The sequence below is a fragment of the Bison bison genome, unplaced genomic scaffold, assembly GCF_000754665.1.
Source record: "Bison bison bison isolate TAMUID 2011002044 unplaced genomic scaffold, Bison_UMD1.0 scf7180017864117, whole genome shotgun sequence".
Taxonomy (NCBI): Eukaryota; Metazoa; Chordata; class Mammalia; order Artiodactyla; family Bovidae; genus Bison; species Bison bison.
This window is the reverse complement of record NW_011494689.1, coordinates 513,679-527,152: the sequence shown is the minus strand read 5'-3', so window position 1 is coordinate 527,152 and position 13,474 is coordinate 513,679. Positions and strand designations below refer to the sequence as shown.

Here is a 13,474-nt window from a genome sequence, read left to right as displayed (position 1 = left end):
CTCTGTGACCTGTTTGAAACCACATCTCAGAGCACTATCTTTTAACCCAGCCCACTTTGCCTGGTCTAAGGAGAAAAAAGACAGGCAGTGAATGATGAAAGTGAATGGGATCAAAATTTCCATTCTCAAGTTTGACTTATCCTATCAGTAAGGATAGTGTTCTATCTTCTTGCTTTAACATCTTAGAGAATATACTTCTAGAACTGTAGGGAGAGGATACTATCTTGGTGGATTGACACTTTACAATTTAATAATATCAATTACAGAATCAGGAATAATTTCTCCAACATCATTTCTCCATTGACAAGTGATAAAGACCCATCACTCCTTGTAAGATGAAGTGTATTCACAAAATGACATCATGATCCCACTTGTTAAAATGCAATGCACTCTGGCTATTACATTCCAGCTCCTGTGACATTTCCTAATCCCACTGCTACATTGCACCAATGTGTTGTCACAGATCTGTTGAATGTCCTCATATGATGCTTGGAGGAAGAAATGCTCTTTAACACAATAAAGTCTATTGTGAACACATTTCATCTCATTTCATCATTATAGTGGTCTGGATCACTATGGTCTTTCAGAATCAATAATGACATGGGATTTGAATGTTTCTTAGGCAAGTGGTCTCATAAGCCCTGTACCATATAAGTCATCTAGTTTTCTAATCTTTCTCGTTGTTCGTCTGATAAAGATTCATCATATATCCTCATGAACTGCAGTGGCTTCAGCAGCAGGAAGAGCAGAAATAGGGGCTTCATGTTGATCAGAGTCCCCATACTTCCCTGAAGGAAATACAAGAGAGAAGGAGTTATGTCCACTGTGAGGCTGTACCTTCTGTTTCTGTGCAGGACCCATTTTTACTACCTCTTGCCATTCTGAGCTCCAAGACTTTAGACTATTTTAAAATTGACAACTCACAATCTATTTTAATACCTGTAAAATAAAAGTGACCTTAGAGGAGGACATCAGTCTAGAAGACTATAGGCAAGAGAAGGAAAGGTGAAGGAAGAAGGAGAGTAAAGGAGAAAGGGAGAGAGAGGGAAAAAAGGTGAGGAGAGAGAGAGAAGGTAACAAGGAAGAACTGAGGAAGAGAGCAAGAGAGAGATGAAGGCCAGGAGGGAAGGGTAAAGAAGGACAAGCGGCAGAGAGGGCAGTGGGGTGAGAGGCAGAGAGGAGGCTCATGTGCTCCCTCCTTCCAAAGTAAATGCGTCTGTTCTCTTCCTGGAGTTAAGAACTTGTGCTGAAAAGAGCTGTACTTGATCCCTACTTCCCCTCACCAACATCCTGCTCTTCTGAGGACCATTCTTGATCTTATGACTTCTTCCTCTTGCTCATTTCTGACCATCAATGCCCTTCACAAGGGATCAAACAGGGTCCATCATGTCGCATGAGCACCAAATGCTGTGTGAATTGGTGTAAATACTGTTGCCATCACCTCATTGCCTGGAATTGTTGGTCCATGTTGTAGTCTCCTCTGCCTCCTCTTCTCGCTCAGAAGAGCTCTTCCACTAAGGTGCATTACTGACCTTGTGAGTGTTTTTCCCATCTTTCTTATTTTAAGTTAGACTTCATGGTTTCTTCTCAGGTTTTCTACTCCTAAATTCTTCCCATCCTGTGTGCCCTTCTGAATATATAAATATCATCATCAGAGATTGCAGTCACGACCTTCCTTTCCTCTGTGTGTGTCTCCATGTCTGCTCACTCCACCGTGCTGCTGCTGTTGTTAAGTTGCTTCAGTCGTGTCCAACTCTGTGTGACCTCATAGATGGCAGCCCACCAGGCTCCCCCGTCCCTGGGATTCTCCAGGCAAGAACACTGGAGTAGGTTGCCATTTTATTCTCCAATGCATGAAAGTGAAAAGTGAAAGTGAAGTCACTAAATTATGTCCGACTCCTAGTGATCCCATGGACTGCAGCCTACCAGGCTCCTCTGTTTATGGCATTTTCCAGGCAAGAGTACTGGAGTCGGTTGCCATTGCCTTCTCCACAAAGGAATGGATACAAATACAAAAGCAGCGAATGTTTATTTGAAAGAGTCAGGAAAAATCAAAATCTGCAACCTGATCCCAAATAGTGGAAAAGATTACATGGTGAGGGAGAGGGAGCCCTAAACAAAACCTTATTCAACTGCTATTTCTGAAGGGTTAATTTTTAATTGTGATCTTGAAAGTTGTCAAATTCTCAAAGTTAAAATAAATAATTCTGAGGAAGTGTCATTGAAGACATGTATCTTTAAGAGCTGGTTTGGGCATGTTATCCAATATTAAGTGCCAGTTTCTCAGAATGCCACATTTTTATATCAGCAAAACTCCCATCCTTTATCAGCATCAGGAAACCAGTTCCTTGGTTTAAATGGTTGAGCAAAGACAGTCTAAACACTCAATCCTTATAATTAGACATACTTCTGTGAGTAAATCGCAGAGTATCTCTCCATTCAGTTCAGGAAGAAAAGTCGCACCTTCGGCAGCTTTAAATTTACTTTTCACAAACATAAGGAGGCCATATTTATGCTCCAGACCTTCATATCTATAAGCAGAGTGAAAACGCGATAGTTTGAGAAAACCTAGAGGGAAATGTCATTCTCATGGCTCATAATTCAGCACATGTCTTCCCCTTAGGGTCACTGTGAAGACTTGAGTATCTGAGCTTACAGAGGTACACAGAATGGACAGACACAAAATAAGACCTTCAGTAACTGAAAATCAACCTTCAGAGCACAAATGTAGAGTAATTTCAACATCTTATTTAGCAAAATGGAATGCAAACCAGGTCTTAGATGAAAAAAATCTCTCAATTGATTGCATTTTCCTGCAAATCTATACTTCCTCATGCCTTGCCTAGTTGCTCACTGTATGATTCTAAAAAATATTTCAAAGATTTTTTTCCTCTGTCATGTCAAAGTGAGTTTATAAGGTACAGACCAAGATATTGCCACTGGTTTGTTTTGATTTTATAATTTGCTCCTTGACAGATTAGGAATAGCAGGAATATGAAAGTATCAAATATGATAGGATAGAGAATCTCATATTTTCTTGAGAAAAGGAAAATACATCCGATGAGACAAGTGTTGTATATCAAGAAAAAGTAATACAGGTTCCAGTGTTCATTCCACACACCACACACATGCATACACACAAACACACACAAAAGCTCACTCCCCAATGTACAGTGGACTAGACATCAAAGTAATATTTAGAAAACAACACTAAAGATACTGATGCAAGTATATTATAATATTTTTCATAATTTTGGAATTAGTAAGGAATATCTTCATTACACAAAACAGGCATACAAGTGTAAAGAAATTAAAGATAAAGACTGAAAGACTTCCTTACACACACATAGACTGAATTACATACCCATATACATGAGTACACAGAAAATCTTAGTGAAACATATTGCATAACAATATTTTCTAATGGCAGAAACCAACAAAATTGAATTTTAAAAACCAACACTAGCTTCGAAAACAATTTTTAAATATGTATAATATGAAATTACCTTCCAAACTTAAATACAAGAAAAATACAAATTTCTTTTCTAAGCTCAGTATATCTGCATCAAAAATTCAGCTCAACAGTGGCAGCGTTTACCTCGATTCTTATTTATGTGTCTTCTTTCTTTTATACGTAATTAGGAAAATCAAATCACCTGAATTTGTTCTAAAACAGAAAATTTAATTATTTTTTATGTCAATATTTCTTGACATCATCATAGTTTCTCTTTCTGCTAAAAATTGTCTGAAAGAAATTATCAAAGTAAAAGAAATATGTCCCAAACCATAAAGATGGCATAGTGTTGTGAAAATTTAATTTTGCTTTAATAACCACATGATATGATTGCTTTATCATTAAATTCTCTGTAGAAATGAAAGAAAAATTGTCTGAGTATTGAGCACAGTATGGCTTTGTTCTCACATTTCAGATAGCTAAAGAGTTAAATTTAATATAAAACCCATTAACATACATTTTAACCATCAAAACCCTCAAAGTCTCGTGTTAGGGACACCTTCTCATGTTATAGAAATAAAGAATTTCTTTCTTTCTTTCCCAATATTCTACAGCAATAAAAACAAAATGCCAATTTTTGCCTCAATGAAGTATCTTTGTGTCCTGTGAAATTTGTACTCAACCCATCCATTTTCTAGCTTTTGCATCACTAACTGCAGATATTCATCATCAGTGCAGCTGTACTATGACATAACTATTTTCCCAGTAGAAAAGCCAAAACAGATCACATAGCTCCAAAAATTTGTAGGGAACCAGTTGTATATAAAAATACTTTAGATTTGGCTTCAAAATAATTTTTAAGAGGACTAATATAATCTTCCAATTGAGTTGAAATAACATGGATCTTATGGCAGAAAGTGAAGGGGAGCTCAAAATCCTCTTGATGAAAGTGAAAGAGGAGAGTGAAAAAATTGGCTTAAAGCTCAACATTCAGAAAACAAAGATCATGGCATCTGGTCTCATCACTTCATGGGAATTAGATGGGGAAACAGTGGAAACAGTGGCAGACTTTATTTTGGGGGGCTCCAAAATCACTGCAGATGGTAATTGCAACCATGAAATTAAAAGACGCTTACTCCTTGGAAGGAAAGTTATGACCAACCTAGATAGCTTATTAAAAAGCAGAGACATTACTTTGCCAACAAAGGTATGTCTAGTCAAGGCCATGGTTTTCCCAGTGGTCATGTGTAGATGTGAGAGTTGGACTGTGAAGAAAGCTGAGTGTGAGTGCTGAAGAATTGAGGCTTTTGAACTGTGGTGTTGGAGAAGACTCTTGAGAGTCCCTTGGACTGCAAGGAGGTCCAACCAGTCTATCCTAAAGGAGATCAGTCCTGGGTGTTCATTGAGAGGACTGATGTTGAAGCTGAAACTCCAATACTTTGGCCACCTCATGCAAAGAGTTGACTCATTGGAAATGACTGATGCTGGGAGGGATTGGGGGCAGGAGGAGAAGGGGACGACAGAAGATGCGATGGCTGGATGGCATCACCAACTCAATGGACATGAGTTTGGGTGAACTCTGGGAGTTGGTGATGGACAGGGAGGCCTGGCATGCTGCAATTCATGGGGGTCTCAAAGAGTCGGACATGACTGAGCGACTAAACTGAACTGAACTGAACATGGATCTGACCTACCCTCCCACCCTAAGCAATTTTAAAAATGGACAAAATGCTGGGAAAAATTATTTTCAAGACACTGAACATTTTGCAACAAAATACACTGATCTTGAAAGACAGGAACATGGTGAGCCCTGTGATATATTCAACTTACTGTCTTGAGAAAACTTTCAGGCAAAATAAAGGGACAGTGCACTTAGGAAGAGATGGAACTGAGGAAGTGAAGAGATTGAGGAAACATGAGTTCGTAAGACAAAGTACCTGACATGAGACAGCTGCCTCAAGACAGAAACTTGGAAATCTGTGAAGCGTTCCCCTCAGGTATTCAGCAGAGTATTCCTGATCACGTGTGTGGGAGAAAATCACCTGATGCTGGGAAAGAACCACCTATAAGGACCAGAGGGAATAGTACTTACTCCCACTAGCCAGGCTGGAAAATGTCAAAATTCATGGGCATTAGGTCAAGTGCTCAGGAAGGCTTTGCCTCAGTAGAGGGAAATAATTAGCCCTAGATTGTTACTGGGCTCTACTGATAGCTCAGTTGGTAAAGAATCCGCCTGCAATTCAGGAGATCCCAGTTCGATTACTGGGTCAGGAAGATCCGTTGGAGAAGGGATAGGCTCCAGTATTCTTGGGCTTCCCTTGTGGCCAAGAACCACCTATAAGGTAAAGAATGTGAAACTGTGTATAGAATGTGGAAGAACCTTATAAAGAATGTGGAACCTTCCTATAAGGAACTACCTATAAGGTAAAGAATCCTCCTGCAATGTGGGAGACCTGGGTTCAATCCCTGGGTTAGGAAGATCTCCTGGAGAAGGAAAAGGCTACCCACTCCAGTATTCTGACCTGGAGAATTCCATGGACTGTGTAGTGCATGGGGTCACAAAGAGTCAGACACAACTGAACAACTTTCACACTCAGACTTACTGCTCTGTACTTGTCTAACAAATCAAAAGGCTCAACATGATTCCAAATAGCTTATGTGTATCCCAGCAAAATGTTCAAGAACATTTATAGAAATACAAAAATATCCATACAAAGTAAACAAACAAGGTAAAATTCACAGTATCTGGCATCCAGTCAAAGATCTCGCTAAGCATGAGAGGAAACAAGAAAACACAAATCATCATGAAGGAAATAATCAATTAATTGACATTGACCCAGAACACATACAGAATAAAATACTAAAACCATGAGTGTTTTATGTACTCAGTCAGTCAATCAGTTCAGTCACTCAGTCGTGTCTGACTCTTTGCAACTCCATGGACTGCAGCACACCAGGCCTCCCTGTCCATCACCAACTCCCAGAGTTTATTCAAACTCACGTCCTTTGAGTCAGTGATGCCATCCAACCATTTTGTCCTATGTCATCCCCTTCTCCTCCTGCCCTCAATCTTTCCCAGCATCAGGGTCTTTTCAAATAAGTCAGCTCTTCGCATCAGGTGGCCAAAGTATTGGAGTTTCAGCTTCAGCATCAGTCCTTCCAATGAACAGTTAGGACTGAATTCCTTTAGGATGGACTGGTTGGACGTCCTTGTAGTCCATGGGACTCTTAAGAGTCTTCTCCAACACCACAGTTCAAAAGCATCAATTCTTCGCTTCTAAGCTTTCTTTATGGTCCATCTCTCACATCCATACATGACCACTGGAAAAACCATAGCCTTGACTAGATGGACCTTTGTTGGCAAAGTAATATCTCTGCTTTTTAATATGCTGTCTAGATTGGTCATAACTTTTCTTCCAAGGAGTAAGCGTCTTTTTATTTCATGGCTGTGGTCACTATCTGCAGTGATTTTGGAGCCCCCAAAATTAAAGTCTGCCACTGTTTCCACTGTTTCTCCATCTATTTGCTATGAAGTGATGGGACCAGATGCCATGATCTTTGTTTTCTGAATGTTGAGCTTTAAGCCAACTTTTTCACTCTCCTCTTTCACTTTCATCAAGAGGCTCTTTTATGTACTCCTTGTGTGCAGAAGGGATTACCTGGTGGCTCAGATGGTAAAGAGTCTGCCTGAAATGTGGGAGACCTGGGTTCGATCCCTGGTTCAGGAAGATCCCCTGGAGGAAGAAATGGCAACCCACTCCAGTATTCTTGCCTGGAAAATCCCATGGACAGAGGAGCCTGGCCAACTACAGTCCATGGGTCACAAAGAGTCAGACATGACAGAGTGACTTCATTTTCGCTTTTATGTGCAAAAAGTTAAATTCATGAACAATGTAAAAACCCCAGAGACAGGATCAAGATGGTGAAATAGGAAGACCACAAACTTACCTTCCCACTAGAACACATCAGACCTACAACTACGTAGAGAGGAACTTTTGCTGCAAATGACTTGAAGACTAGCAGAACGGTTCTTCTACAACCAAAGCTGTAAAGAAAGGACTGCATGGAGTCTGGTAGAAGGAGGAAATGCAATCTGAAACCAAGTGGGACCATGTAGAGGCCTCTTTGTCTTCCATTTCTCATAGGCAAGACTCCATGGCCTCCATGACCTTCCCTGAGTTCCAAAGGGCAGATTGCTAATCAAGAGGGAGGAGCAGCCAAGAAACCACCTGAAGACAGGAGAAACTCATCAGGATTAAAAGATCCAACCACCTGAGACCTGCACACCCCCTAAGCTTGTCAGCAATCCCATCCTTGGGGACTGTTGTTATAAAACTCTTCATCAACTCCTCCTGGGTGGGGACACATAGTTTCTCAAGCCAGGAGCTGTGTTCCACTCTACCTGGCAAAGTAATAAAGCTATCCAAAAGGCAACCAAAACTGTCTCTGAGATTTGATTTGGTACTGGTGTAGACAGAAGCTGAGCTTTCAGCACCAAATCTCATCAAGACCTGTAAGTGACACTGAATAGGAAGGAAATATCACAAACTTGAAGATCCTCTCAGAGGAGTGACAGAATGAGTCATATATTAGACACCCCAGCACTGGGGCCTGACATTAAGAGGATGAACCCCTTTAGCTGGTTTGAAAACCAGTGGGACTTGGTCCCCTGCTAAGAAACTGAGTTTCCACTATTGAAGAGTGAGAACAAAGTCTTCCCTAGTGATCCAGTAGCTAAGACTCTGAGCTTGCAATGTTCAAAGATTCTGCATGCTGCTATGAAGATTGAAGGTCCTGGGTGCAGCAACTAAGATCCAGTGCAGCTAAATAATTGAGTAAAGAAATGTTTTTTTTAAAAAGAGTCAGAACAAAGACTCTTGTTTTCAGTCCCAGTGCAGAGACACCAAATTGATAACTGCCTAGTATTCTGACCAGCCTGCCAGGACCTACCCAGCGTGCCCTCCGACACACATGCGGCTCCTGCTCTATCTCCTGCTCCAGTGCTGGTCCCCATTGCTCAAACTCATGTCCAGTGATGCTATCTAACCATCTCATCTTCTGCTGTCCCCTTCTCCTTTTGCCTTCCATCTTTCTCAGCATCAGGGTCTTTTCCAATGAGTTGGCTCTTCACATCAGGTGTCCAAAATATTGGAGCTTCAGCTTCAGCATCAGTCCTCCCAGTAAATATTCAAGGTTGATTTCCTGTAGAATTTACTGGCTTGTTCTCCTTGCAGCCCAAGGGACTCTCAAGAGTCTTCCCTAACACCACAGTTCAAAAGCATCAATTCAGGATGGGATTAAAGTGAGGTAAACTTGGCAGGGCTGGCACCTTCCACAGCAACTATGGCATATACTGGCCTCACTGTGTCTCTTACCATGATGAATGTGTTCTGGGGCATCATTAGCTTTCCAGATGCTCTGGTTCATCCCTAAGGATCCCAAGCAGGGAGTTGTTGTCACTATGTTGGTGACCTGTTCCATTTGCTGCTATCTCTTTTGGCTGATTGCAATTCAGGCCCAACTCAACCCTCTCTTTGGACCACAGTTGAAAATGAAACATTCTGGTACCTAAAGTATCATTGGCCTTTGGGAATTGGCTTGCTCACCAGTACTGAGTCATTGAGGTCATGGAGAGAACTCCTCTAGATGAAAAAACACCTCCATACCCAGACCACATCCCTTGACTCGCCCACTGTGGCCATCAGCTGCCTTGAATTTTCACCCACATTTGAATATCATATTCTACAATGCAGTACTTTTTTCCTGTTGCCCTTTTTATGCTTTGATGAATGATGTGCCTGTTTAAACTATGCTGCGTCTGTAAAATATTTATGTATACTCTTCTGAGATCAAAAGTGCTGTTCTCCTGAGAAATAACATTACTCTCTCTTTGGAATTCTGTGGATTTGAAGATGGCTCCTGCCTGCTCACAACATGAGAATCAGCAAAATGCTTAAAAACTGTTACATGATAATAAGTGTCCAGTGGGGCAGTCAGTAGGAGAACATGTTCAAGGGAAAATCTGTCCCACAAACTTATATCATAGTTTATTATACCAAAGTATGAATGAATTTCAGGATAAATTTCGTATTTCTGCCATTTTTTGGAATAAATTATTTTTCTACTTTCTATGAGGGGAAAAAAGTATCAGTTCTTTGGCACTCGGCCTTCTTTACGTCCAACTCTCACATCTGTACATGACTTCTAGAAAAACCAGAGCTTTGACTATATGGACCTGTATTGACAAAGTGATGTCTCTGCAAGACACTGTCTAGGTTTGTCATTGCTATTGTTTCTCTTGTCTGAAGAGACTGATCCGAAAAATATTGCAAATGTTAACAAATGGGGCCAAACTTTAAAGTTTTTCAACTGTGAAGGAAACTGTCAACAAAACGAAAAGACAATCTATTAAATGGGGAAGATATTTGTAAATGATATTTCTGATAAGGGATTAATATCCAAAATATATAAGGAACTTATATAACTCAATAGAAAAAACAAACAACCCAATTAAAAAAGGGGCAGAGGACCTAAATAGACATTTTTCCAAAGAAGATATACACATGGCAGGATTGAACATCAACATTTTAGGAATCAGTGAGTTAAAATGGATGGGAAGGGGCGAATTTAATTCAGATAACCATTATATCTACTACTGTGGGCAAGAATCCCTTAGAAGAAAAGGAGTAGCCAGTAGGAATGGAAAATGGCAATTGTTTTAGAAGACATTTGACATTTCCTACAAAACTAAACATACTCATTATATGATCCAGCAGTTGTACTCATTGGTATTTGCCCAAAGGAGATGAAAATGGATATCTACATAAAAACATGCACACAGATATTTATAGCAGCTTCATTCACAATTGCCAAAGCTTGGAAGAAATCAAGATGTTCTTCAATAGATGAATGGATAAATAAACTGTAGTTACATCCAGAAAATGGAATATTATTCTGTACTAAAAAGAAATGAGTTAACAAGCCATGAAAAGATATTCAGGGACCTTAAATGTACCTTAAAGTTACACAACATTTTATGGCAATTATATCCCAACAAAGCTGGAAAAAAGACGTGGGAATGTGTGCGTGTGTGCTGCCAGGGTGAGGGGAGGTGTAATGTACTTAAAAAAGGAGATCATGAGGGATATTTGCAGTGACAGAAATGTTCTGTACCTTGACTGTGTTAATGTCAATATCCCAATTTTGACATAGTACTACAGTTTTACATAATATTATCATTGGAGAAGTGGGTAAACAGTACATAGATTACTCTTGATTATTTATTACATCTGCATGTGAATCTATAATAATCCCAAAATAAAAGATTTAATTTAAAAACATAAAAAGAAAGGCTACACACTATATGCATTCCTTTACTTCAAAATTAAAGAATCATAGATATGGAGAACAAATCAGTAGTTACCAAGGGTGGAAGAGCTCCTTGGTGGTAAAGGAACAGTTCTGTATTTTGACTATCATAGTGATTACATGAATCTATACACAAGATAAAGTTGCATATAACTACACCCACACTCACACTTCTGTCATTCAGCTGCTCAGACATGTCTGACTCTTTGTGACCCCATGAACAACAGCACGCCAGGTTTCCCCTGTCCTTCACCATCTCCCAGAGTTTGCCAACTTCATGTCCCATTGAATGAGTGAAGCCATCCATCCATCTCATCTTCTGCCACCCTCTTCTCCTCTTGCCTTCAGTCTTCCTCAGCACCAGGGTCTTTTCCAATGAGTCAGCTCTTTGCATCAGGTGGCCAAAGTGTTGGAGCTTCAACTTCAGCATCAGTCCTTCCAATGAGTATTTAGGGTTGATTTCCTTTAGGATTGACTGGTTTGATATCCTTGAAGTCCAAGGAACTCTCAAGAGTTTTCTTCAGTACCACAGTTTGAAAGCATCAGTTCTTTGGGACTGAGCCTTCTTTATGGTCCAACTTCCACATCTGTACATGACTACTGGAAAAATCCTAGCTTTGACTATATGGACGATTGTCAGCAAAGTGATGTTTTTGCTTTTTAATACACTGTCTAGGTTTGTCATAGCCTTTCTTCCAAGAAGCAAGCATCTTCTAATTTTGTGGTTGCAGTCACCATCTGCAATGATTTTGGAGCCCAGGAAGAGAAAATCTGTCACTGCTTCCACTTTTCCCCCTTCTGTTTGCCATGGAGTGATGGAACCAGATGCCATGATCTTAGTTTAGACCCTCACATGGAACTTTATATGGAACAACAGACTGGCTCAAAATTGGAAAAGGAGTTTGACAAGGCTGTATATTATCACCCTTTTATTTAACTTATATGCAGAATACATCATGCGAAATCCCGGGCTGGGTGAGTTACAAGCTGGAATCAAGACTGCAGAAATGTTAACAACCTCAGATATGCAGATGATACCACTCTAGTGGCAGAAAGTGAAGAGAAACTAAAGAGCCTCTTGATAAGAGTGAAGGAGGAGAGTGAAAAAGCTGGCTTAAAACTCACACTGATTGCATGTAAAAACTGATGACATCTGAATGAGGCCTATAGTTTAGTTAACAGTATTGTTATTTCATATTGCACTGTAGTTACATAGCATGCTACCACTGGGGGAAGCTGGGATGAAAGGGACCTGGGGATGTGTACAATTATTCAGCTTCCTATGACTTAAAATTATTTTTTAAGTGATAAGTTTAACACAGTGAATGAATAGATCTTTCCATTGATGTAGAAAGAGCACCAGGACATATTTTTATAGGAAAAACAAGTCTCAGAATTAAAAAGTATATGATCCAATTTATGCTTTTAAAAAATCTATCTGGGAGTGCACCAATCTATGTATATGCGGAAGAAAAGGCCTACAATTATACACAATAAACATATTGACCTGATTATCTCCAGGAGGAATTTTCAAAATGTTTAAAAGCTCAATGACATGAGCAGTAATCAGAATGACTACTTTAAAATTAGACACCAGGGTGGATGTGAGAGTGAAACCGGACATTTACTTTCTCCTGCTTTGAAATTTTTACAATGAACATGCATTGTTTTATAATTTAAACTCAATAAAAATAAGCTTTAAATATAAATATATCATAAAAGGGATTAGCATGTCTCAGACAATTATATATTTGGAATGACTATGAAAGTCATATAAATTATGAGTAGATGTCAATTGGGTGTCAACATGACACATAATTCAAAAGTCTAATAGATATGTTAAAAAGTAAAGTAGGGAATGGAAATTTTTTACTCTCAGAGGGGTGATTACCTAATCCTTTTTCCTTGGGAAGAAAGAAAAAGAGGCTTCGCCAGCTCCTGGCCCTTCAGTGAATATTACTGTTTGATTATGGAAACAAAGTGAAAAAAAAAAAAAGATTAAAACAGAGTGTATTACATCCAGTGTATTCATTCGCTACTTCATTTTCTCACTACTGAACACTGTTCTGAATAATGAGAAGAGATGCCAAAGTTCAAGGGATACAAGTGAAGATGTGGAGCAATTGGGACATTTCTAGTAGGAATGCAAAACAATGTACCAGTATGGAAGATGGTTTGACAGTTTCTTCCAAAGCTAAAAAGAGACCCACCATACAACCTAGCATTCATGCTTCTGGGTATCTACCCAGCTGACCTGAAAAGCTATGTTCACATAAAAACCTGCACATGAATTTTTGTAGCGTGAATCTGACCGCATTTCAAATCTGACCGTATGACAAAACCTCACTGAACGGGATACAGAAAAAAGACATCTAAATAACTTAAATCTTTATGTAAACCCCCCCCCCATTCATATGTTGAAATCCTAATTCCTAATATGGTGGCATTAGGAGATGGGGCCTTTGGCAAGTGATTAGGACATGAAGATGGAGCCCTCATAAATGGGGTTAGTGCCCAACACTGCAGAGACAGTTTCTATTGTTTATTTTTTAATAATTTTTATTTATTTATTTATTGGTTGTACTAGGTCTTCATTGCTGTGTGGGCGTCTAGTGGGGACTACTCTCTAGCTGCCGTGCTCAGGCTTCCCTT

General features: G+C 39.6%; 2 pseudogenes; one reads left to right on the top strand and one right to left on the bottom strand.

Moving 5' to 3' along the window:
• Window positions 1–240: 240 nt before the first annotated feature.
• LOC104988223 lies at window positions 241–860 on the bottom strand (annotated as a pseudogene).
• Window positions 861–8,797: 7,937 nt separating this feature from the next.
• On the top strand, window positions 8,798–9,100 carry LOC104988222 (annotated as a pseudogene).
• The last annotated feature ends 4,374 nt before the right edge of the window (window positions 9,101–13,474 follow it).